Raw genomic sequence first — 27,185 nt, forward strand, 5'->3', positions numbered from 1 at the left:
TGACATTCCTGCTGTCGGCATGCCAACTGCACGCTCCCTCAAATCTTGCGACATCTGTGGCATTGTGCTGTGTGATAAAACTGCACCTTTCAGAGTGGCCTTTTATTGTGGGCAGTCTAAGGCACACATGTGCACTAATCATGGTGTCTAATCAGCATCTTGATATGGCACACCTGTGAGGTGGGATGGATTATCTCAGCAAAGGAGGAGTACACTGGGTGTGGGCCTGGGGGCATAAAAAAGGTGTGACAGCAGGATGCTTTCAAACCTTTTCATCTGCCAATCATCAGGATGGAGGTTTACATATCCAAAGGAGAGGGAGAGGTTGTGTAATCATGACTATGTTGGTTTCTGTGTCTGTACTAAACATTTCAAAAAGTAGCAGACACATTGCTTTTCAAAATATTGTGTAGAACTTCCACCGGTATCAGGAAAGATCCATTTTTAGTGTCCTGTATGTTGTATCTCCTGAACATTTTGAGATACAAAATATAACATTATTACCTGTTGACACCATAAAAGATAATGATAATGCAGGGCCCTGTTGACTGTACAGATTACCAGTACTTTAAATTGTAATATTTACAATTCTTACATTGTTGTTTTAACATATATTACGAGACCTCATTCTTTCAAAAGTTTTTTATTATGTACATTGTGAATCCAACAGATTAAAACAGTGTTGAAATGGTGTTTCAGCTTGTCGTAACAATCACAGAAAGCTAACACCAGGTCAAAATGATTCATTCTACAAAAGCAAATTTAAAAAAGTTACAATAGTTATTGCCATGCCTAGATCAAATGTATATGTATATATGTATAAATGTGCAGCTTTTGGCATCTTGCACAACTTTATTGCCCATGAATTCACATTGTAACGTCAACCCAAACTAGTATATGAAGAAATTAAATTCCAATACCAGCACTAACAATAATCACCATGGAAATAACCCAGTTTTTGTAATGTTATCTACTGGTTATATTTCCATTTTGGTTTTCAAAAAAGTTTATAGAATGTTTTCCAAACATTATTTCCTTTTATACATTGACAAGTCATGTTTATAGTTGAGGGAAATTTGCCAAATATATTAATTCTAGTGGCACCGTCTTTCTTACTCCAAATTTCTTTCATTGACTTGACTGACTTTATGTAACGTTACCAAAATGTTATGGGAACTGAAAAGAAACTTTCCTTAGAAATATTCCTAGAATGTTAGGCCTAATACGATACAATACGATATACTTTATTATCCCAAAAAGGGAAATTCATCTTGGACTCGTATACTGCATACAATGCATGATAAAAACAATAAAAACCACATCCAATTATTTAAAAGTTATTTAAAGCTATTTAAAAGTTATAGCATATTTAGGAAGTTGTCACTGAACAATATGCTAAATTATTATTTGATTATTTGTTTGTGACAGAATTCAGAGAATTATATATATATATACGTATATATATATATATATATATATATACACTAGTATTCAGAATAATAGTAGTGCTATGTGACTAAAAAGATTAATCCAGGTTTTGAGTATATTTCTTATTGTTACATGGGAAACAAGGTACCAGTAGATTCCGTAGAGTCTCACAAATCCAACAAGACCAAGCATTCATGATATGCACACTCTTAAGGCTATGAAATTGGGCTATTAGTAAAAAAAAAAAAAAGTAGAAAAGGGGGTGTTCACAATAATAGTAGCATCTGCTGTTGATGCTACAAACTCAAAACTATTATGTTCAAACTGCTTTTTTTAGCAATCCTGTGAATCACTTAACTAGTATTTAGTTGTATAACCATAGTTTTTCATGATTTCTTCACATCTGTGAGGCATTAATTTTGTTGGTTTGAAACCAAGATTTTGCTGGTTTACTAGTGTGCTTGGGGTCATTGTCTTGTTGAAACACCCATTTCAAGGGCATGTCCTCTTCAGCATAAGGCAACATGACCGCTTCAAGTATTTTGACATATCCAAACTGATCCATGATACCTGGTATGCGAAATATAGGCCCAACACCATAGTAGGAGAAACATACCCATATCATGATGCTTGCACCACCATCCTTCACTGTCTTCACTGTGAACTGTGGCTTGAATTCAGAGTTTGGGGGTCGTCTCACAAACTGTCTGCGGCCCTTGGACCGAAAAAGAACAATTTTACTCTCATCAGTCAATATTGACAAACTCACTGACTGAATGCCACACTACTATTATTGTGAACACCCCCTTTTCTACTTTTTTTTTACTAATAGCCCAATTTCATAGCCTTAAGAGTGTGCATATCATGAATGCTTGGTCTTGTTGGATTTGTGAGAATCTACTGAATCTACTGGTACCTTGTTTCCCATGTAACAATAAGAAATATACTCAAAACCTGGATTAATCTTTTTAGTCACATAGCACTACTATTATTCTGAGCACTACTGTATATACACACACAGGGGTGGTGGCCATGTGAAGTTGACAGGAAGGGTATCCGGTGTAAAACCTGCATTATCATCATGCATGCAGACCCACCTTGGATCTGCTGTGGTGACCCCTAATGAAAATAAGAGAGCAGCTGAAGGGATTTACTTTACTCTTATATAGTCCAAGTACAAACGTTTTGAGAACATTACACCTAATGTTCTGAGAACATTTGTGCTAATATTTTTGTCAAAGGTTGTGGGAACCAAAAAGAAACTTTCCTGAAAAATGCTCAGAGAACATTACGTAACATTCTGATCATATTTGACAAACCTTCTTATAATGTTTTGGGAACATTAGTTTGTTAGCTGGGGAGATATGTGGCGTCACGTTATTATCCACAATCTCAAATAATTTTAAATACTTTTTCAGGGGCCTTTTGTTTTGGTAGGTTGTCTAACAAGCAAAGTGCCCCTTTGCATCATATAGTTACATATTTGAAAATATACCAAAAATGCAACTGTAAAAATGCAAAATTGTCATCACAAAAATTGGCTACAGCTGAAATGGCTTTTAAATATTGTTTGTGTGAATGTATCAATGGCAACAGCAGGAGAGTTTCTGCACTTGATCACGTCAATACAAGTCATCTGTGTTGTTTTTTTAAGTTGTCTATGCCTTAAAGTCAGGCTTTGTTTGCAAGTATGAATTCAATGCAAGCATCCATTGTGTTTTGAAAGATTTATTGCCTGACTGGATGAACACTGACAGCAAAACAAAACACATCTGTGAACAAAACTGACATTTGATTAAGAATTTTCTTGTTATGCTTGCTGATTCACACAATGATTTAGCCTTTGATTTTGTTTTTTTTGGAACAAATGCCCTAGGCTATTTTTACAGTGCTCATACTGTGTCATTACTCACGTTAATGTGTTATTATCGTGGGTGGAGTGTGCCACCTCAATTATAATACCCAGTATTTTTATGAGTTACTCTCAATTCCCAGTCCCTTTATGTGGCATCAGTCGAAGTAAATGAAAGTGAAATGTATCTGCTACCTTCAACACGTGTGGAACTTCATAAACCCAAACTGAATTTCAGGTATCTTATATATATTACTTGAGAACCACCCTGAAATCCCAATAGTCAAAATGCCAACCCCTTTAGTGTGGGCCTCAATAACATAAGGTCACTGTCCTCAAAATCACTGTTGATAAATTATCTTATTATGGAACAACTCCAAGATATAATCGGTTTATATAAAACCAGGCTGAAACCTACTGCTGTCCTCCCCTTAAATGAAGCCTGCCCTCCAACGTAAATGTTTAGTGACATCCCTCCTCCTATGATGGTGATTTGATTAACAAAAGCAAGCATAATTCAAAGTTCCTGTTCAACATGGTGGCAACACTTATTCACAGACAACCACCTGTAATTCACTGTCCATTCCATTTACAGCCAAAGATTTCTTAAATTACTTTGAGAAGAATATAGATGACATTAGGTTAAATATATCCCAGCATCCTTAGTCCAGCCACTACACCCTGTTAGTGAGGTGGGTGCCATCACTGATACATCACCAAGATTTACTGAATTTGATATTATTTCACTGGGTATGCTGATGAAAATTGTGACGTCTGCTAAAAGCAAAACCTGTCTGCTCGACCTGATACCAACAAAACTGTTTAATGGCCTGTGGCAAATGCTTGGGCCGGCTGTGTTGGAAATTATTATGTCGTTAACGTCAGGATCTGTTCCTACATGTTTCAAATTTGCAGTGATTAAACCATTACTTAACAAATCTAATCTTGACCCTAGTCTACTGAAAAATTATAGGCCAATATCAAACCTATAATTTTGTTCTAGAATTCTGAAAAAGTGGTTTCACAGCAGCTCGTTTTCATTTAATTTAACCTTTATTTAACCAGGTTAGTCCCATTGAGATCGAGGTTTCTTTTTCAAGGGAGACCTGGACAATTCTAAAGTTTCCAATTCACCTAACCTGCATGTCTTTTAATGTGTGAGGAAACCGGAGCACCCGGAAGAAACCCATTCAAACACAGGGAGAACATGCAATCTCCACACAGAAAGGCCACATGTGGGAACTGAACCCATGACCACCTTGCTGGGAGGCAACAGTGTGAACCACTATTCCACCGTGCTGCCAAACTACTGAGAATAATCTCTTTGAGCCACTGCAGTCTGCATTTAGAACGCATAATTCTCTGGAGACAGTGCTCACTAAAGTGGTAAACGATCTTCTGCTTGCAATGGATTTAGACCCCATTACGGTTTTGGTGCTGTTAGATTTTAGAGCTGTATTTGATATGGTAGATCATCATATTTGACTTGATAGGCTGGAGAACCATTTTGGGATTACTGGGAACGTCCTTGCATGGTTGACATCTTACCTAACCAGTCGCACTCATTGTGTTCTATACAACGACACTGACGTTGGTGACATGAAATGAGGGTGTTGGATCATTTCTGTGCTAATTCCTTATTTTATGTTCATGATCAAGCATTTGCTTTTGTTATGAGATTGGAAGTTTCTGAGATCTGATTTAAAATTTAAGCACAAGAGTTAAGTTTCATTTCCATCACGCATGTGCAAGTTTTAGAAGTTTTAGATACGGGGGAGGGCCCCCCCTATCTTTGGCTCCCCCCTATCTGTTGTGTGGGCCGCTGAAGAGGAGGTACTGCTGGCCCACCACCACCAGAGGGCGCCCTGCCTGGAGTGCGGGCTCCAGGCACCGGAGGGCGCTGCCGCCTCACAGGAGCAGCCAGGGTGACAGCTGTCACCCATCACCTGAGACAGCTGACATTAATCATCGGAGGGGTATATCAGTAGGACGGCATCTCCACCTCATTGCCGAGATATCGCTCTACCAGAGAGGTAACGTTCTTAGCCTATTGTGTCGTCTTCTTGACAGTAAACCTTTGTTGCTTGTGTACAGACAGTGAGTTGTACAGCTGGAGACTGTATTGGATTTTGGATAAGTACTCACATTTTCTACACTACAGTATTTTTCTGACGAGAGGTGGAGGTGGTGTTTTCCACCCTACCTGTTGCTGGGTGCAGCCGCATCCACATCTGACTGTTTCTGTTCCTCGCCAGCAGTACCGGATCCGACGAGCGGAGGCAGTGGCCACCTGGGAGTTCGGGACTTGGCGGCTCCAGTATTCCCGGGGTCCGGTGGCGGAGGAAATCGGGTGGTACCGGTTCGACTTGGACGGACGTCTCCTACCTTCGAGCCTGCCCACACGACACCATTGTAATTTGACCTTTTCTCAACATTGTAATCGGTTGTGTTTGTTGTGCGTGTTTCACAACAGTGAAAGCATTGTTATTTGACTTCCTCCATTGTCCGTTCATTTGCGCCCCCTGTTGTGGGTCCGTGTTCCTACACTTTCACAACAGGATATCTCGGCCAGCATCATGGATCCCGAGGGGCATCAACCGGCTGTTGAACGGCCAATGGAAGAACAGGGCGCACAGGCGTCCGCAGGAGGGGTGATCGGTGAGTTGCAGCAGATCCTCACCGCTTTCACGACTCGGTTGGATTTGATGACCGAGCAGAATGTCCTCCTGAACCGCAGGGTGGAGGCTCTCGCCGCGCAGGTGGAAGCGCGCCCTCCGAGCGCCGCTGCGGCTCTCCCTCCCGTCGACCCTGTGCGTAACAGTGACGTTCCACTGGTCGTTCAACGACCCCTCCCACCTTCCCCTGAAGCATACATAAGCCCCCCAGAGCCGTACGGAGGCTGTGTGGAGACGTGCGCGGATTTCCTTATGCAGTGTTCGCTCGTCTTCGCACAGCGTCCCGTCATGTACGCGACCGATGCTAGCAAAGTAGCTTATGTGATAAATCTGCTTCGCGGTGAGGCACGCGCTTGGGCTACAGCGCTCTGGGAGCAGAATTCACGGCTCCTTCAGAAATATGATGGGTTTGTGAGGGAGTTCAGAACAGTGTTCGATCACCCTAATAGAGGAGAGACCGCTTCAGCCGTGCTGCTGTCAATGAGACAGGGGCGCCGGAGCGCAGCTGCCTATGCAGTCGACTTCCGCATTGCGGCTGCGAGGTCCGGCTGGAATAGCACTGCCCTCCGCGCCGCCTTTGTAAACGGACTGTCATTGGTTCTTAAGGAGCACCTGGTGGCTAAGGACGAACCGCGGGATTTAGATGGGCTCATCGATCTTGTCATACGATTAGACAATCGGTTAGAAGAGCGCCGTCGGGAACGAGACGAAGGGCGTGGCCGGGCACGCGTCGTCCCTCTCCCTTCCGGTTCCGACCACGTTCCGCCCTCCCCACGCTCCACGGCCCCTGCGCTCCGTGTGGTGACAGCCCCCCTGCTGACGAAGCTATGGACACGAGCAGGGCAACATTTAGGGCACCGGTTACACAGAGGAGGCTGGCCCACGGAGCGTGTTTTGTTTGTGGCTCGATAGAGCATCAATTAAGAGACTGCCCCGAGCGGTTAAACGCCAACGCCCGCCCCTAGAAACTGGGCTAGGGGTGGGCCGAGACATTCACGTGGGACACACTCACATCGCCACACGACTCCCAGTTACAATCCTGTATGAGGATTTAACCCTGAAGGCCCCAGCACTGGTGGACACGGGCTCAGAAGGGAATTTGCTAGACAGCAAATGGGCCAGGGAGATAGGGCTCCCTCTGGTGGCACTTACCTCGCCTGTGCAGGTGCGGGCACTAGATGGCTCCCTACTCCCTCCAATCACTCACAAGACACCACCAGTAACCCTGGTGGTGTCAGGGAATCACCGGGAGGAGATCGAGTTCTTTGTGACCCCGGCCACCTCCCGCGTGATTTTAGGGTTTCCCTGGATGTTGAAACACAATCCCCGGATCGATTGGCCGTCCGGGGTAGTGGTTCAGTGGAGTGAGACCTGCCATCGGGTATGTTTAGGTTCCTCAGTTCCTCCCGGTTCCCAGGCCAGGGAGGAGGTCAGAGCCCCGCCCAATCTAGGGACGGTGCCGGTGCAGTACCATGACCTTGCGGAGGTATTTAGCAAGGATCTGGCGCTCACCCTTCCCCCGCACCGCCCGTATGATTGTGCCATTGATCTGGTTCCAGGCGTTGAGTTCCCGTCCAGCAGGCTGTACAACCTCTCACGACCTGAGCGCTAATCAATGGAGACCTACATCCAGGACTCTTTGGCTGCCGGGTTGATCCGGAATTCCACCTCCCCGATGGGTGCGGGTTTCTTTTTTGTGGGGAAAAAGGATGGCGGATTACGTCCATGCATCGATTACAGGGGGCTGAACGAAATCACGGTTCGTAACCGATACCCCTTACCCTTGTTGGATTCGGTGTTCACGCCCCTGCATGGAGCCAAGATATTCACCAAGCTTGATCTTAGGAATGCGTATCACCTGGTTCGGATCCGGAAGGGAGACGAGTGGAAGACGGCATTTAAACACCCCGTTAGGTCATTTTGAGTACCTGGTCATGCCGTTCGGTCTTACAAACGCTCCCGCGACGTTCCAAGCATTGGTTAATGACGTCTTGCGGGACTTCCTGCACCGATTCGTCTTCGTATATCTAGACGATATTCTCATCTTTTCTCCGGATCCTGAGACCCATGTTTGACATGTACGTCAGGTCCTGCAGCGGTTATTGGAGAACCGGCTGTTTGTGAAGGGCGAGAAGTGTGAGTTCCACCGCACCTCTTTGTCCTTCCTGGGGTTTATCATCTCCCCCAACTCCGTCGCTCCTGATCCGGCCAAGGTTGCGGCGGTGAGAGACTGGCCCCAACCCACAAGCCGCAGGAAGCTGCAACAGTTCCTCGGCTTTGCAAATTTCTACAGGAGGTTCATTAAGGGCTACAGTCAGGTAGTTAGCCCCCTGACAGCCCTAACCTCACCAAAAGTCCCCTTCACCTGGTTGGATCGTTGCGATGCCGCGTTCAAGGAGTTGAAACGGCGCTTCTCGTCTGCACCCGTTCTGGTGCAGCCCGATCCTAGTCGCCAGTTAGTGGTTGAAGTGGACGCCTCGGACTCAGGGATAGGAGCTGTTCTGTCCCAGAGCGGGAAGACCAATAAGGTCCTTCACCCGTGTGCCTATTTTTCCCGCAGGTTGACCCCAGCCGAACGGAACTATGACGTCAGCAATCGAGAACTCCTTGCGGTGAAAGAGGCCCTTGAAGAGTGGAGACATCTGTTGGAGGGAACGTCCGTGCCATTCACGGTTTTCACTGACCACCGGAACCTGGAGTATATCAGGACCGCCAAGCGGCTGAACCCCAGGCAAGCCCGCTGGTCACTGTTCTTCGGCCGTTTTGACTTCCGGATCACCTACCGTCCCGGGACCAAAAATCAGAGATTGGATGCCTTGTCCCGGGTGCATGAAGACGAAGTCAAAACGGAGTCGTCGGATCCCCCGGAACCCATCATCCCGGAGTCCGCTATCGTGGCCACCCTCACCTGGGACGTGGAGAAGACCGTCCGGGAGGCCCTGGCACGAAACCCGGACCCCGGAACCGGGCCGAAGAACAGACTTTACGTCCCACCAGAGGCAAGGGCTGCAGTCCTGGACTTCTGTCACGGCTCTAAGCTCTCCTGTCATCCAGGGGTGCGAAGAACCGTGGCAGTTGTCCGGCAGCGCTTCTGGTGGGCGTCCCTGGAGGCCGACGTTTGGGATTATATCCAGGCCTGTACCACCTGCGCCAGGGGCAAGGCCGACCACCGCAAGGTCTCGGGATTGCTACAGCCGCTGCCTGTGCCTCATCGCCCCTGGTCTCACATCGGCCTGGATTTTGTCACGGGCCTCCCGCCGTCCCAGGGCAACACTGTCATCCTCACGATAGTGGACCGATTCTCCAAGGCGGCCCACTTCGTGGCCCTCCCGAAGCTCCCAACGGCCCAGGAGACAGCGGACCTCCTGGTCCACCATGTCGTCCGGCTGCATGGGATTCCATCAGACATCGTCTCCGACCGCGGTCCCCAGTTCTCCTCGCACGTCTGGAGGAGCTTCTGCCGGGAACTGGGGGCCACGGTGAGTCTCTCATCCGGGTATCACCCCCAAACCAACGGGCAAGCAGAACGGGCCAACCAAGAGATGGAGCAGACCCTACATTGTGTGACAGCCGCGCACCCGGCGGCCTGGAGTACTCATCTGGCCTGGATCGAGTACGCCCACAACAGTCAAGTGTCATCAGCCACCGGCCTCTCCCCTTTTGAGGTGTGTTTGGGGTATCAGCCCCCATTGTTTCCGGTGGTTGAGGGAGAGGTCGGTGTGCCCTCGCTCCAGGCCACCTGCGGAAGTGCCGTCGGGTGTGGCGTGCCGCCCGTTCTGCTTTGCTGAGGGCCCGGATGAGGGCAAAGGCCCATGCAGACTGGCGGCGGACCCCGGCTCCTACGTATCGTCCTGGGCAGGAAGTGTGGTTGTCCACCAAGGACATTCCCCTACAAGTGGCCTCCCCAAAACTCCAGGAACGATACATAGGTCCATTCAAAATACTCAAGGTCATCAGTCCCGCCGCAGTGAGGCTTCAGCTTCCGGCCTCACTGCAGATCCATCCCGTATTCCATGTCTCAAGGATCAAACCGCATCACACCTCACCCCTCTGTACTCCGGGTCCGGCACCACCTCCTGCCCGGATCATCGATGGCGAGCCGGCTTGGACTGTGCGCCGGCTGCTGGATGTCCGACGGATGGGCCGGGGTTTTCAGTATCTGGTGGACTGGGAGGGGTACGGCCCCGAAGAACGCTCCTGGGTGAAGAAGAGCTTCATCCTGGATCTGGCCCTCCTGGCCGACTTCTACCGCCGCCACCCGGACAAGCCTGGTCGGGCGCCAGGAGGCGCCCGTTGAGGGGGGGGTCCTGTTGTGTGGGCCGCTGAAGAGGAGGTACTGCTGGCCCACCACCACCAGAGGGCGCCCTGCCTGGAGTGCGGGCTCCAGGCACCGGAGGGCGCTGCCGCCTCACAGGAGCAGCCAGGGTGACAGCTGTCACCCATCACCTGAGACAGCTGACATTAATCATCGGAGGGGTATATCAGTAGGACGGCATCTCCACCTCATTGCCGAGATATCGCTCTACCAGAGAGGTAACGTTCTTAGCCTATTGTGTCGTCTTCTTGACAGTAAACCTTTGTTGCTTGTGTACAGACAGTGAGTTGTACAGCTGGAGACTGTATTGGATTTTGGATAAGTACTCACATTTTCTACACTACAGTATTTTTCTGACGAGAGGTGGAGGTGGTGTTTTCCACCCTACCTGTTGCTGGGTGCAGCCGCATCCACATCTGACTGTTTCTGTTCCTCGCCAGCAGTACCGGATCCGACGAGCGGAGGCAGTGGCCACCTGGGAGTTCGGGACTTGGCGGCTCCAGTATTCCCGGGGTCCGGTGGCGGAGGAAATCGGGTGGTACCGGTTCGACTTGGACGGACGTCTCCTACCTTCGAGCCTGCCCACACGACACCATTGTAATTTGACCTTTTCTCAACATTGTAATCGGTTGTGTTTGTTGTGCGTGTTTCACAACAGTGAAAGCATTGTTATTTGACTTCCTCCATTGTCCGTTCATTTGCGCCCCCTGTTGTGGGTCCGTGTTCCTACACTTTCACAACAGGATATCTCGGCCAGCATCATGGATCCCGAGGGGCATCAACCGGCTGTTGAACGGCCAATGGAAGAACAGGGCGCACAGGCGTCCGCAGGAGGGGTGATCGGTGAGTTGCAGCAGATCCTCACCGCTTTCACGACTCGGTTGGATTTGATGACCGAGCAGAATGTCCTCCTGAACCGCAGGGTGGAGGCTCTCGCCGCGCAGGTGGAAGCGCGCCCTCCGAGCGCCGCTGCGGCTCTCCCTCCCGTCGACCCTGTGCGTAACAGTGACGTTCCACTGGTCGTTCAACGACCCCTCCCACCTTCCCCTGAAGCATACATAAGCCCCCCAGAGCCGTACGGAGGCTGTGTGGAGACGTGCGCGGATTTCCTTATGCAGTGTTCGCTCGTCTTCGCACAGCGTCCCGTCATGTACGCGACCGATGCTAGCAAAGTAGCTTATGTGATAAATCTGCTTCGCGGTGAGGCACGCGCTTGGGCTACAGCGCTCTGGGAGCAGAATTCACGGCTCCTTCAGAAATATGATGGGTTTGTGAGGGAGTTCAGAACAGTGTTCGATCACCCTAATAGAGGAGAGACCGCTTCAGCCGTGCTGCTGTCAATGAGACAGGGGCGCCGGAGCGCAGCTGCCTATGCAGTCGACTTCCGCATTGCGGCTGCGAGGTCCGGCTGGAATAGCACTGCCCTCCGCGCCGCCTTTGTAAACGGACTGTCATTGGTTCTTAAGGAGCACCTGGTGGCTAAGGACGAACCGCGGGATTTAGATGGGCTCATCGATCTTGTCATACGATTAGACAATCGGTTAGAAGAGCGCCGTCGGGAACGAGACGAAGGGCGTGGCCGGGCACGCGTCGTCCCTCTCCCTTCCGGTTCCGACCACGTTCCGCCCTCCCCACGCTCCACGGCCCCCTGCGCTCCGTGTGGTGACAGCCCCCCTGCTGACGAAGCTATGGACACGAGCAGGGCAACATTTAGGGCACCGGTTACACAGAGGAGGCTGGCCCACGGAGCGTGTTTTGTTTGTGGCTCGATAGAGCATCAATTAAGAGACTGCCCCGAGCGGTTTAAACGCCAACGCCCGCCCCTAGAAACTGGGCTAGGGGTGGGCCGAGACATTCACGTGGGACACACTCACATCGCCACACGACTCCCAGTTACAATCCTGTATGAGGATTTAACCCTGAAGGCCCCAGCACTGGTGGACACGGGCTCAGAAGGGAATTTGCTAGACAGCAAATGGGCCAGGGAGATAGGGCTCCCTCTGGTGGCACTTACCTCGCCTGTGCAGGTGCGGGCACTAGATGGCTCCCTACTCCCTCCAATCACTCACAAGACACCACCAGTAACCCTGGTGGTGTCAGGGAATCACCGGGAGGAGATCGAGTTCTTTGTGACCCCGGCCACCTCCCGCGTGATTTTAGGGTTTCCCTGGATGTTGAAACACAATCCCCGGATCGATTGGCCGTCCGGGGTAGTGGTTCAGTGGAGTGAGACCTGCCATCGGGTATGTTTAGGTTCCTCAGTTCCTCCCGGTTCCCAGGCCAGGGAGGAGGTCAGAGCCCCGCCCAATCTAGGGACGGTGCCGGTGCAGTACCATGACCTTGCGGAGGTATTTAGCAAGGATCTGGCGCTCACCCTTCCCCCGCACCGCCCGTATGATTGTGCCATTGATCTGGTTCCAGGCGTTGAGTTCCCGTCCAGCAGGCTGTACAACCTCTCACGACCTGAGCGCTAATCAATGGAGACCTACATCCAGGACTCTTTGGCTGCCGGGTTGATCCGGAATTCCACCTCCCCGATGGGTGCGGGTTTCTTTTTTGTGGGGAAAAAGGATGGCGGATTACGTCCATGCATCGATTACAGGGGGCTGAACGAAATCACGGTTCGTAACCGATACCCCTTACCCTTGTTGGATTCGGTGTTCACGCCCCTGCATGGAGCCAAGATATTCACCAAGCTTGATCTTAGGAATGCGTATCACCTGGTTCGGATCCGGAAGGGAGACGAGTGGAAGACGGCATTTAACACCCCGTTAGGTCATTTTGAGTACCTGGTCATGCCGTTCGGTCTTACAAACGCTCCCGCGACGTTCCAAGCATTGGTTAATGACGTCTTGCGGGACTTCCTGCACCGATTCGTCTTCGTATATCTAGACGATATTCTCATCTTTTCTCCGGATCCTGAGACCCATGTTTGACATGTACGTCAGGTCCTGCAGCGGTTATTGGAGAACCGGCTGTTTGTGAAGGGCGAGAAGTGTGAGTTCCACCGCACCTCTTTGTCCTTCCTGGGGTTTATCATCTCCCCCAACTCCGTCGCTCCTGATCCGGCCAAGGTTGCGGCGGTGAGAGACTGGCCCCAACCCACAAGCCGCAGGAAGCTGCAACAGTTCCTCGGCTTTGCAAATTTCTACAGGAGGTTCATTAAGGGCTACAGTCAGGTAGTTAGCCCCCTGACAGCCCTAACCTCACCAAAAGTCCCCTTCACCTGGTTGGATCGTTGCGATGCCGCGTTCAAGGAGTTGAAACGGCGCTTCTCGTCTGCACCCGTTCTGGTGCAGCCCGATCCTAGTCGCCAGTTAGTGGTTGAAGTGGACGCCTCGGACTCAGGGATAGGAGCTGTTCTGTCCCAGAGCGGGAAGACCAATAAGGTCCTTCACCCGTGTGCCTATTTTTCCCGCAGGTTGACCCCAGCCGAACGGAACTATGACGTCAGCAATCGAGAACTCCTTGCGGTGAAAGAGGCCCTTGAAGAGTGGAGACATCTGTTGGAGGGAACGTCCGTGCCATTCACGGTTTTCACTGACCACCGGAACCTGGAGTATATCAGGACCGCCAAGCGGCTGAACCCCAGGCAAGCCCGCTGGTCACTGTTCTTCGGCCGTTTTGACTTCCGGATCACCTACCGTCCCGGGACCAAAAATCAGAGATTGGATGCCTTGTCCCGGGTGCATGAAGACGAAGTCAAAACGGAGTCGTCGGATCCCCCGGAACCCATCATCCCGGAGTCCGCTATCGTGGCCACCCTCACCTGGGACGTGGAGAAGACCGTCCGGGAGGCCCTGGCACGAAACCCGGACCCCGGAACCGGGCCGAAGAACAGACTTTACGTCCCACCAGAGGCAAGGGCTGCAGTCCTGGACTTCTGTCACGGCTCTAAGCTCTCCTGTCATCCAGGGGTGCGAAGAACCGTGGCAGTTGTCCGGCAGCGCTTCTGGTGGGCGTCCCTGGAGGCCGACGTTTGGGATTATATCCAGGCCTGTACCACCTGCGCCAGGGGCAAGGCCGACCACCGCAAGGTCTCGGGATTGCTACAGCCGCTGCCTGTGCCTCATCGCCCCTGGTCTCACATCGGCCTGGATTTTGTCACGGGCCTCCCGCCGTCCCAGGGCAACACTGTCATCCTCACGATAGTGGACCGATTCTCCAAGGCGGCCCACTTCGTGGCCCTCCCGAAGCTCCCAACGGCCCAGGAGACAGCGGACCTCCTGGTCCACCATGTCGTCCGGCTGCATGGGATTCCATCAGACATCGTCTCCGACCGCGGTCCCCAGTTCTCCTCGCACGTCTGGAGGAGCTTCTGCCGGGAACTGGGGGCCACGGTGAGTCTCTCATCCGGGTATCACCCCCAAACCAACGGGCAAGCAGAACGGGCCAACCAAGAGATGGAGCAGACCCTACATTGTGTGACAGCCGCGCACCCGGCGGCCTGGAGTACTCATCTGGCCTGGATCGAGTACGCCCACAACAGTCAAGTGTCATCAGCCACCGGCCTCTCCCCTTTTGAGGTGTGTTTGGGGTATCAGCCCCCATTGTTTCCGGTGGTTGAGGGAGAGGTCGGTGTGCCCTCGCTCCAGGCCCACCTGCGGAAGTGCCGTCGGGTGTGGCGTGCCGCCCGTTCTGCTTTGCTGAGGGCCCGGATGAGGGCAAAGGCCCATGCAGACTGGCGGCGGACCCCGGCTCCTACGTATCGTCCTGGGCAGGAAGTGTGGTTGTCCACCAAGGACATTCCCCTACAAGTGGCCTCCCCAAAACTCCAGGAACGATACATAGGTCCATTCAAAATACTCAAGGTCATCAGTCCCGCCGCAGTGAGGCTTCAGCTTCCGGCCTCACTGCAGATCCATCCCGTATTCCATGTCTCAAGGATCAAACCGCATCACACCTCACCCCTCTGTACTCCGGGTCCGGCACCACCTCCTGCCCGGATCATCGATGGCGAGCCGGCTTGGACTGTGCGCCGGCTGCTGGATGTCCGACGGATGGGCCGGGGTTTTCAGTATCTGGTGGACTGGGAGGGGTACGGCCCCGAAGAACGCTCCTGGGTGAAGAAGAGCTTCATCCTGGATCTGGCCCTCCTGGCCGACTTCTACCGCCGCCACCCGGACAAGCCTGGTCGGGCGCCAGGAGGCGCCCGTTGAGGGGGGGGTCCTGTTGTGTGGGCCGCTGAAGAGGAGGTACTGCTGGCCCACCACCACCAGAGGGCGCCCTGCCTGGAGTGCGGGCTCCAGGCACCGGAGGGCGCTGCCGCCTCACAGGAGCAGCCAGGGTGACAGCTGTCACCCATCACCTGAGACAGCTGACATTAATCATCGGAGGGGTATATCAGTAGGACGGCATCTCCACCTCATTGCCGAGATATCGCTCTACCAGAGAGGTAACGTTCTTAGCCTATTGTGTCGTCTTCTTGACAGTAAACCTTTGTTGCTTGTGTACAGACAGTGAGTTGTACAGCTGGAGACTGTATTGGATTTTGGATAAGTACTCACATTTTCTACACTACAGTATTTTTCTGACGAGAGGTGGAGGTGGTGTTTTCCACCCTACCTGTTGCTGGGTGCAGCCGCATCCACATCTGACTGTTTCTGTTCCTCGCCAGCAGTACCGGATCCGACGAGCGGAGGCAGTGGCCACCTGGGAGTTCGGGACTTGGCGGCTCCAGTATTCCCGGGGTCCGGTGGCGGAGGAAATCGGGTGGTACCGGTTCGACTTGGACGGACGTCTCCTACCTTCGAGCCTGCCCACACGACACCATTGTAATTTGACCTTTTCTCAACATTGTAATCGGTTGTGTTTGTTGTGCGTTTCACAACAGTGAAAGCATTGTTATTTGACTTCCTCCATTGTTCGTTCATTTGCGCCCCCTGTTGTGGGTCCGTGTTCCTACACTTTCACAACACTATCTTTGAGAGCCAGTAACATTAGAATTGTGAGACTAAACCACACCCACTGTAACGCCCACTTTGTATAAAAGTGTTGTACAAGCTACATTCATGGCTGTTCACAAGATGGACACTGTCTGTGAGGGTCCCAGGCCTGGTTCTAATGTGACCTTCAATAAATACAAAATGAGAATGGTTTGGATCTTGGGAAGGGGCAGTAAATTACATCAAGAGCTGAGAGAAATTACTGTACAAGGGGTTCCACAGGGGTCTGTCTTAGGCCCTCTGGTTTGTCTCTGTATTGAATCCCTGGGCACATACTGCAGTGTTATGGGATTACTTTACGTTGCTACGCTGATGTAGTTGTACATGCCAATAACTGCTGGTAATCTTGTACACATAAAGTCTTTAGAGGATTGCCTTGTGTCAGTGAAAAGCTGGATGTCCAGCAATTTCTTACTTTTAAACTTGACTGAGAGGATGGTTCTTTGTCCAGTGAGATATTGGCATCAATTTGACCAGCTAACGCTTAGCCTCGGCTCGTGTGTCATACATCAAAGTGACAAAGTGAGGAACCTTAGGGTGATTTTTGACCCACGCTGTCTTTTGAACTTCACATTAGAGATATTACGAGGACTGCTTTCTTCTACCTGTGAAACATAGCTAAGATTCCTCCCATACTGTCTATGGCTGGTGCAGAGACTCTGATCCATGCATGTGTTTCTTCTAGACTGGACTACTCCAATGTGCTGTTCTCTGGTTTACCGCAGTCCAGCATTAAGGGTCTCCAATTGGTTCAAAATGCTCCTGCCAGAGTTTTGAAAGAAGAAAGTTAGACCACATTACACCGATTTTGGCATCTCTTCACTGGCTTCCTGTCTCTGTGGGGTCAGATTTTAAAGTTCTGTTACTAAACTATCAAATTATTCACAAACTAACACCTCCTTACTTAGCTGACCTACTTAAACCCTACGTACCGGCCCAGGCTGTGTGTTCTCACGGCGCAGGACTACTTTGTGTCCCCCGGGTGAATAAAAAGTCTGCAGACCACAGAACTTTCTCTTATCGTGCACCTGTTTTGTGGAATGATCTCCCTGCAGAGATAAAAGTCAGATTCTGTAGAGACATTCAAGTCCAGACTTAAGACGCATTTATTCTCCCTCTTGTATGGTTAGCATACTGGCATAGTATGTTACTTAGCGTCCTCTCCCTTAACGCATCTTATTAGCAGCAGAACAGGTCTCAGCCTCACTTCATCTAAATTTGGGGTCTGTTAGTGAATTAGCTAGCTAGCTTAGGGCTCAGTGCCAGCTTGTGCTTTTGGGCCTACTGATAACGTGATGGATGGATGCTGGTTCTGCACACCAGGTTGTTGCACAAGCCCCTGTCTGCAGCAACAATGACTGCGCGCTCATCTCAATAATGAACTTTGTTTTGATGCTACTCTGGTTTTCTGTTTCCCGTTTCTTCACCTTTGTTTAACTTTGTAAAAACCTTGTAACTGTTAGAATGGCCTTTGCAGTGGGTCACCCCTCTGAGTGTGGTCTGCTTGAGGTTTCTTCCTCAGCATCATCAAAGGGAGTTTTTCTTTACCACTGTCACCTGTGTGCTCACTCTGGGGGTTCGTAAAGTTAGACCTTTACTCGCGTGAAGCACCTTGAGGCAGCTTTGTTGTGGTTTGGTGCTGTATAAATGAAATAAATAAATACGTATAAAGAGTTTTCTTCCCACACTTATATACAAGACTATTGTTATGAGTTATGGAGACAAGCCTTAATTTTGCAATTGTTTCTTCACTGCTGCTGATCCAGTTGAACGACATGGAAACACAATTTTTTTTTTTTTTTTTTTGGCAAGTTGTAGCATTTGTCTCATGGCCAGTTGCAAATAGAAAATGAAATTCAACACTTTTAGTGAACATCTTCCTCAACACTGCAATACTCAAGTTTTGCTTAAGCGTTTGTAAGGTCATAAACAGTTCTCCCAATTGAGATTAGTGCTTCGTGATTCAGTGACACCAAAGTATATGGATTTGTGTAGCACTAACATTTTTTTTTTTATTAATTCTTTTGAAAATTCAGTGGTTTCATCTTGACCCATTATACTTACTCAGCTGAAATTTAATGTCATATACAGTTTTCTACAATTTCTCTTCTTTTTATCCAGTTTGATTAAATACTCTAGGCTTCAAAGTAATTTTTCTTATGGTGTCTGCTTGGACCCTAGTTTGATATAATACTATCTGGTCAGAAACCAAAACAAAATTTTGAGATTTGTGACATTTTTTTCATAACTACTGCACTGTGAGAGTCGTTTTAATCCAGGATGTTGGCATCAGAGCAACTGCAGTGAGTGGGGTTAGGTTCTGGATTTTTGTGTTGAAAATTTCTTCCAAAAAAGAAATTCTCAAGACTTTCATACTGAAATACTGTTTAAAAGCCCATATCGTCTTTTTTTTTTCTTCTCAAAATAGCTGCACAGTGACTATATCGTGTTATCTTACAGATATGTGCAGGAATGGCTTACATTTAATGAAACAGTATTATTAAAAAAACTAAAAAAAACAAGAAGTTGTGGTCGGGCTTGCATGGACCCCAACTTTCACTAAGTGGACTGATGAGGGTTAATCAACATTTGCTTTCTAGTGGACGTGACAGTTCTTGTGGACAGTTCCTCAAAATATCCCATATATATATATATATATATATATATACACTCAACAAAAATATAAACGCAACACTTTTGGTTTTGCTCCCATTTTGTATGAGATGAACTCAAAGATCTAAAACTTTTTCCACATATACAATATCACCATTTCTCTCAAATATTGTTCACAAACCAGTCTAAATCTCTGATAGTGAGCACTTCTCCTTTGCTGAGATAATCCATCCCACCTCACAGGTGTGCCATATCAAGATGCTGATTAGACACCATGATTAGTGCACAGGTGTGCCTTAGACTGCCCACAATAAAAGGCCACTCTGAAAGGTGCAGTTTTATCACACAGCACAATGTCACAGATGTCGCAAGATTTGAGGGAGCGTGCAATTGGCATGCTGACAGCAGGAATGTCAACCAGAGCTGTTGCTCGTGTATTGAATGTTCATTTCTCTACCATAAGCCATCTCCAAAGGCGTTTCAGAGAATTTGGCAGTACACCCAACCAGCCTCATAACCGTAGACCACGTGTAACCACACCAGCCCAGGACCTCCACATCCAGCATGTTCACCTCCAAGATCGTCTGAGACCAGCCGCTCGGACAGCTACTGGAACAATCGGTTTGCATAACCAAAGAATTTCTGCACAAACTGTCAGAAACTGTCTCAGGGAAGCTCATCTGCATGCTCATCGTCCTCATCGGGGTCTCAACCTGACTCCAGTTGGTCGTCGTAACCGATTTGAGTGGGCAAATGCTCACATTCGCTGCCGTTTGGCACGTTGGAGAGGTGTTCTCTTCACGGATGATGCGAAGGAGATGTGTTGCACTGCATGAGGCAAATGGTGGTCACACCAGATACTGACTGGTATCCCCCCCCCCAATAAAACAAAACTGCACCTTTCAGAGTGGCCTTTTATTGTGGGCAGTCTAAGGCACACCTGTGCACTAATCATGGTGTCTAATCAGCATCTTGGTATGGCACACCTGTGAGGTGGGATGGATTATCTCAGCAAAGGAGAAGTGCTCACTATCACAGATTTAGACTGGTTTGTGCACAGTATTTGAGGGAAATGGTGATATTGTGTATGTGGAAAAAGTTTTAGATCGTTGAGTTAATCTCATACAAAATGGGAGCAAAACCAAAAGTGTTGCGTTTATATTTTTGTTGAGTATATATAAATAAATCCTAAACTTTTTCTCTCAAAATCAAATCACTTTGACATGTGGACATACAGAGTGCAATACCCTGACATGCACTTCTGTGTGCACTCACGCTCATGACTCACGCTGGCATCCATTCGGGAATCCGAAGCAAGTAAAACTGGTTACATTCATTTATTTTTTAATAAGAACAAGACTGGTTCTGTAATGCACCTGAAGAAAATCCATTTGTCATTTTATTTTTGTTGTTGCATGTTGGGTGTTCCTCCAAGCATGAATGTTCAGTGTTTGAATTTGCTTGATTATCTTGGCAATGTTTCAGTTTTTCCTTTCTCATTTATCTGATTTGCAGTGGATCTTGTTTCAGGCCGGTAGCTGCTTTTAGTTTTCTATTTAAATGACAATTATATAAAATATAATATCAGGGTCACAGAATTATAGTATATATAAATGCAGATAGAATTCTTATGCAGTTTGTAAAATAACTATTGTCGAGAGCATTCTCTGCAAGGGCTGCACACCCAGGTGGTGAAGACAGCACAGAGGACTGTAGGAGCTGAGCTTCTGGACTTTTGACTCTCTGTACATTGAGCACTTGCAGAGGAAAGTATGGGTCATCTGCAAAGACAACAGCCACCTGGGACATTCCCTCTTTGTTCTTCTGCCATTGGGGAAGAGGTAACGCACTGTAAGGACACAGACTAATAGGCTCAGGAACAGCTTTTTCCCCAGAGCTGTGGTCTCCATCACCACACCCCATCCCCCTCCCACAAACACAAACAGACATTCAGTGACTGACTATCAACATGTGCAATAAATAATACGGTCTGTTTACATATATGAAACTACTGTATCTCACTAAGCATTAAAAGCACTGTAATAATTTAAGCACTTTGTGTGTGTGTGGGCGGGGGGGTATTTTAAGGTCTTGCTGCCCTGTGAAGCTATTAGTTGTTTTTTTTAAGGCTGTTGTGTGTTTGGGGGGATAGGGGGGCACTGTCCCTGAGTTTTGGATTAAAACACGAAATTTTAAGTAAGCCTGTTTTTATGTTCGTGTTGGGATCTCGAGGTTTCAAGTACACATTTTCATGACACACATTGTATCTCTTGCATATGGATGTGCCCGTCTCTGTAGATAAGGTCTATCAGATTGTAACACTGGGGGGTTGCTTGGCTGCAGGGAAAAAAAATCAATGTCCAACTTCCTGCATTCAGAAACATTATAGACTCACATGTCATTCCAACTCATTATACAAGCTTTGCTTAATTTATTATCACCCTTGAAAAATCTCAGCTACCTATTTTATAATTACTACCCAGTCGAGAGCCTGAGGATCCACACGGGCAACACACTCGTAGATTTTTATTATCATTGCATTTCTACAATGAAATTCTGGTGTCACTCAGGGACAGTGCTGAGGTGGACACACAGGAAACCAGTTTGATCAGGGAACAGTGTCCGTGAGGGGATAGGCAGGTGGACGATCCAAGTAACAGAGCTCATGGTCAAAACACAGAGAACAATCAAAGTATCTGGCAACAGCATCCAATAATTGGCAGGCAATTTCAAATCACTTTGACATGTGGACATACAGAGTACAATATCCTACAAAGGAAATGAGGTGTGGCAACAAGAGGTCAAACACATAAACACTGGAAAATACTGGCAAGATGAAGATAATAAAGTACGATGTCCTCACAAGGTGAGGGTGGAACACTGGTTTAAATGAAGTAGGAATTAGAAATAATAAGTAAGAAACTTCTGAAGAGAGAAACAGGGAAGAAAACCACAAAAACAAACTTGGGTGCAAGGGCTTCAAAATAAAACAGGAAGAGGATCAAAAACAGTCATAAATAATAAATAGGAAGGAAAAAGAAACCAAACCTTCATGACACATAGAGCACTTAAAGAAATAAATAGCAAACACAAAGCAGGTCAGCTCAGTACACACAGGAAATAAGTCCTAAAATAATTAAAGGAAAATAATAACTAAGGGGATAAATTCAAACTACAATAACACAGAGAAGCTAAACCAGAACTAAATGGACATTATAAATAGAACCAGAACTGAATAGACACGAAAAAGATGCAGAGCAAAAACCCGTAAGAGGATCCAAAAACTGACCAAAAGTGAAGTTACAGAAACGGGACGCTAGGGGGAGGCAGAGGGCTTGGACAGACACCATTGAGTTGAAAAATTAGACAAAGAGAAAGAGTCATTAATATATCCTGCATCCACTGAGAGAGACATGCTTCTTTTGGGGAGTGAGATTAGATGATTAGAAACGTTTTACTGCATTTTATTTTGGGTTTTGTTTGATATAAAATTCTGTTCTCTTTGACACATAAAAAGAGTCATAGACAGCCCCCCCCCCCCCCCCCCCCAAAATATTTCTGCTCCTTTTCTGGTGTAAACAACAAGCACATTGCTTTGTTGACATTGTGGAAGTTCATTCAGTTCAATTGCAATTCTTGTAATGGATGAAATTGTTTCTGATATTTAAACATTCATCTTACAGCAAAAAATACAGACTGAATGACTGAAAACTTATCTTGATCCCTACAAAATTCCAACGAAGAATTGGAGCCGTGACCTAGAAAACTGAGTGTGTTTGGAATTGAGACAAATCGCCACATATTTGATCTTTATCAACCTTTGTTCAGCCCAGTGGCAATGAAAAATGACTAAAGGTTCTGGAAGCAAAATCCTTTGGAATTCTGTGAAATTTCCGGCCCCATTTGTCTGGTGCATTCCTTCTCCATTGTCTGTTTTGATGTTAATTGCTCAAACGTGTACTGGTGTGCAAACACTTGATTATGGCAGTTGCAAGTTTTAGCTGCACTGATGGCGAGGTTAGGTTACTTTAGGAGCAGGATATTTCTGGAAGTGACATTCTAGGAAATTCTCCTTTTACTAACACAAATTTTTGTGATATATCCATGAAACTAGGCAAACAACTTCTTGGCCTTGTACGTAAAGAATGCATTTGCACTTTTACAACACAAATAGACCAATGTTACAAATTGAATGTGCATACTCAGCGATGATGTAAATCTCACACGACTAAGCTAGTGTCTCACAAAGCAGCGAATGTCGACAAACGTTGTGATTTTTGGATTCGCCAACTTTTTTTTTTTTTTTTGCAAAAATCAAGCCCCTAATCTCACGGCACAATGGATGCTGACAAACGTAACAAATTTCTGCTGCATTAGGAAGAATTGCTTTGTCTGTTTGCTGCTATCATGTTGCAGAAGAGAAGGAAAAAAAAGAGGAAGAAATCAATCAATCAATCAATCAATTTTTTTATATAGCGCCAAATCACAACAAACAGTTGCCCCAAGGCGCTTTATATTGTAAGGCAAGGCCATACAATAATTATGTAAAACCCCAACGGTCAAAACGACCCCCTGTGAGCAAGCACTTGACTACAGTGGGAAGGAAAAACTCCCTTTTAACAGGAAGAAACCTCCAGCAGAACCAGGCTCAGGGAGGGGCAGTCTTCTGCTGGGACTGGTTGGGGCTGAGGGAGAGAACCAGGAAAAAGACATGCTGTGGAGGGGAGCAGAGATCGATCACTAATGATTAAATGCAGAGTGGTGCATACAGAGCAAAAAGAGAAAGAAACAGTGCATCATGGGAACCCCCCAGCAGTCTACGTCTATAGCAGCATAACTAAGGGATGGTTCAGGGTCACCTGATCCAGCCCTAACTATAAGCTTTAGCAAAAAGGAAAGTTTTAAGCGTAATCTTAAAAGTAGAGAGGGTGTCTGTCTCCCTGATCTGAATTGGGAGCTGGTTCCACAGGAGAGGAGCCTGAAAGCTGAAGGCTCTGCCTCCCATTCTACTCTTACAAACCCTAGGAACTACAAGTAAGCCTGCAGTCTGAGAGCGAAGCGCTCTATTGGGGTGATATGGTACTACGAGGTCCCTAAGATAAGATGGGACCTGATTATTCAAAACCTTATAAGTAAGAAGAAGAATTTTAAATTCTATTCTAGAATTAACAGGAAGCCAATGAAGAGAGGCCAATATGGGTGAGATATGCTCTCTTCTTCTAGTCCCCGTCAGTACTCTAGCTGCAGTATTTTGAATTAACTGAAGGCTTTTTAGGGAACTTTTAGGACAACATGATAATAATGAATTACAATAGTCCAGCCTAGAGGAAATAAATGCATGAATTAGTTTTTCAGCATCACTCTGAGACAAGACCTTTCTGATTTTAGAGATATTGCGTAAATGCAAAAAAGCAGTCCTACATATTTGTTTAATATGCGCTTTGAATGACATATCCTGATCAAAAATGACTCCAAGATTTCTCACAGTATTACTAGAGGTCAGGGTAATGCCATCCAGAGTAAGGATCTGGTTAGACACCATGTTTCTAAGATTTGTGGGGCCAAGTACAATAACTTCAGTTTTATCTGAGTTTAAAAGCAGGAAATTAGAGGTCATCCATGTCTTTATGTCTGTAAGACAATCCTGCAGTTTAGCTAATTGGTGTGTGTCCTCTGGCTTCATGGATAGATAAAGCTGGGTATCAGCTGCGTAACAATGAAAATTTAAGCAATACCGTCTAATAATACTGCCTAAGGGAAGCATGTATAAAGTGAATAAAATTGGTCCTAGCACAGAACCTTGTGGAACTCCATAATTAACTTTAGTCTGTGAAGAAGATTCCCCATTTACATGAACAAATTGTAATCTATTAGACAAATATGATTCAAACCACCGCAGCGCAGTGCCTTTAATACCTATGGCATGCTCTAATCTCTGTAATAAAATTTTATGGTCAACAGTATCAAAAGCAGCACTGAGGTCTAACAGAACAAGCACAGAGATGAGTCCACTGTCCGAGGCCATAAGAAGATCATTTGTAACCTTCACTAATGCTGTTTCTGTACTATGATGAATTCTAAAACCTGACTGAAACTCTTCAAATAGACCATTCCTCTGCAGATGATCAGTTAGCTGTTTTACAACTACCCTTTCAAGAATTTTTGAGAGAAAAGGAAGGTTGGAGATTGGCCTATAATTAGCTAAGATAGCTGGGTCAAGTGATGGCTTTTTAAGTAATGGTTTAATTACTGCCACCTTAAAAGCCTGTGGTACATAGCCAACTAACAAAGATAGATTGACTGTTTGGGTCAGAGTGATTGGTTCCAAAAAGAATGTTAGTGACACGTTACAGCCATTTACCAACACCTGCAACTGTTTGCGGAAAAATAAATTTGCTAAGAAATTTTGAACATGTAAAAAAAAAAAAAAAATTGCATTAAGAAATAATGTTTGTGACCCTAAAAATTCTTTGCAACCTGTCTTGCAACCTTTTACGAATCTCAACAAAAGCCAAAATTCCCTATGCTTGTCAGCATACGAGCTTAAGCGTGAAGTCCTGTTATTCTGGCGACAATTAGAGGTGGGCGATACCAAGTAAATACAGGCCCAGTGTCGCCATTATCGATACCGATACTTTTTCATAGTTAAGCTTCATAGATCCAAAGGATCCAAAAGACCTAGGATAGAATTTCGCCAAACATTGTACATGACAACAAAATATTATCACAATCAACATTTTTGTTTAAAAAAATATCACTCAGCACAACTTAAAACAAAATCTCCTGATGTAGAGGGCTGACAAACCACAATACAAGGGTGCGCTGCTCCGTGTTGTGTGACACAGCGCAGTGCTGCTATTACAGACAGAAAGTAGACTTTGATGAATCTGCGTGCAGGAGAGAAAAAAAGCTTGAGTATCCATCTTTTTACATGAGGATCGTTCAATATCAATACCAGCGTTGGTATCGATATTATCGATATTAGAATCGATCCGCGGTATTGTGAAGCGTGTGTTACCGACCAGAAAGATCTTAATGTTCCAATTGCCACATCGTTTAAGAAATGTTGTCCACTCTTCTTTGGGCAAGTTACGGACATTTACCGCAGTGTTATCCATAGATTCAGCTGTATTCGTGTACAGGTGAACCTTTTTAACTCGCGCAAGTTGGGTTCCACAAAACCGAACCGCGGGTTTTCTGAAGCCGTGAGTTAATGAGGTTAACCAAAAGCATACAGAGGTCAAAGCCGAAACGTGAGTTACGCATACGCGAGTTAACGTGGTTCACCTGTACGATTTCTAGAGTACTTCCAGAGTATTCCGTGTGTCATTTTAAACATTTCAAACAGTGGCTTCATAAATTGTAAAAATAGATTTGACTGGAAGGTTTAACGCTTAAAGTTTGTTTTCATTCATATTCATGTGCTGTTTCTTCTAGTTTTTTTTTTTTTTATTAAAGGAAAAAACATAAGGAGGTACAGGTAGACACACGGTATGACTAACATACAGCATGACTAACAGACAGACATCATCCCAAACACTTAACAGAAGACATATTATACAACGCAGATCCGAGGGGTATGGGAGGGTTTATTGTAAACTGAAGTTCTTTACCAAGTTTATTGTCTTTATAGCTTTTTTGTTTGGTATATTATTTAAAGTTTTAAGGTAGGTGTTGATTTCAATTATCCATAGTTTAAGAAGGGGCTTAGATTGACTGAATTTAGCTTTGTGTATGTGATATTTGCCAAGTAGTGTATATATAGGTTTACTAGATATTGTATATTTTTATATTCAAAGGAGGTTATTACATTATGATTGGCTATTTTAATTCTATGATTAGTTTTATTATGCTTAAGTAACTCCAAATTAAGCCAAATATCTCTTGTGAAGTAGAGAAGCTTGAATCTTCGACTGGACTGGGTTGCTTGACGTGAGGACATTTCGCTTCAAACACGTTGAGACAGAAATTAGTTCACCCTAAGGACAGGATCCCTAGTTACAAACAGAGCAATGTAGTGTATTATATCAGATGTCAGGAAAACTGTAATGAACACTACATAGGTGAGACTAAGCAACCTTTAAACAAGAGGCTATACCAGCACCGCAGAGAGGTCGCCAGTGGACCTCAGTCTGCAGTTCATCTCCACCTGAAAGACACTAACCACACGTTTGAGGACAAGGAAGTTAAAATCTTAGCCAGAGAGAAAAAATGGTTTGAGAGAGGTGTCAAGGAAGCATTCTTTGTAAAACAGCTGAAACCCAGCCTTAATTGGGGGGCGGGTCTCAGACACGCTTTGTCCCCTGTTTACAATGGGGTACTCAGGTCTAAGCAGTTTCAGTCTTTTGTTCATGGTA

At 46.7% G+C, this 27,185-nt stretch overlaps 1 long non-coding RNA gene across 1 annotated transcript; it reads left to right on the plus strand.

Annotated features, from left to right (window-relative positions):
- The first annotated feature begins 4,961 nt into the window (after window positions 1–4,961).
- On the plus strand, window positions 4,962–25,965 carry LOC117505116. Its single transcript, XR_004559031.1, has 4 exons — window positions 4,962–5,040; window positions 10,254–10,259; window positions 11,819–11,824; window positions 25,955–25,965. It is a non-coding gene; the product is annotated as an uncharacterized LOC117505116 (long non-coding RNA).
- The last annotated feature ends 1,220 nt before the right edge of the window (window positions 25,966–27,185 follow it).

The sequence above is a fragment of the Thalassophryne amazonica genome, chromosome 23 (assembly GCF_902500255.1).
Source record: "Thalassophryne amazonica chromosome 23, fThaAma1.1, whole genome shotgun sequence".
Taxonomy (NCBI): domain Eukaryota; kingdom Metazoa; phylum Chordata; class Actinopteri; order Batrachoidiformes; family Batrachoididae; genus Thalassophryne; species Thalassophryne amazonica.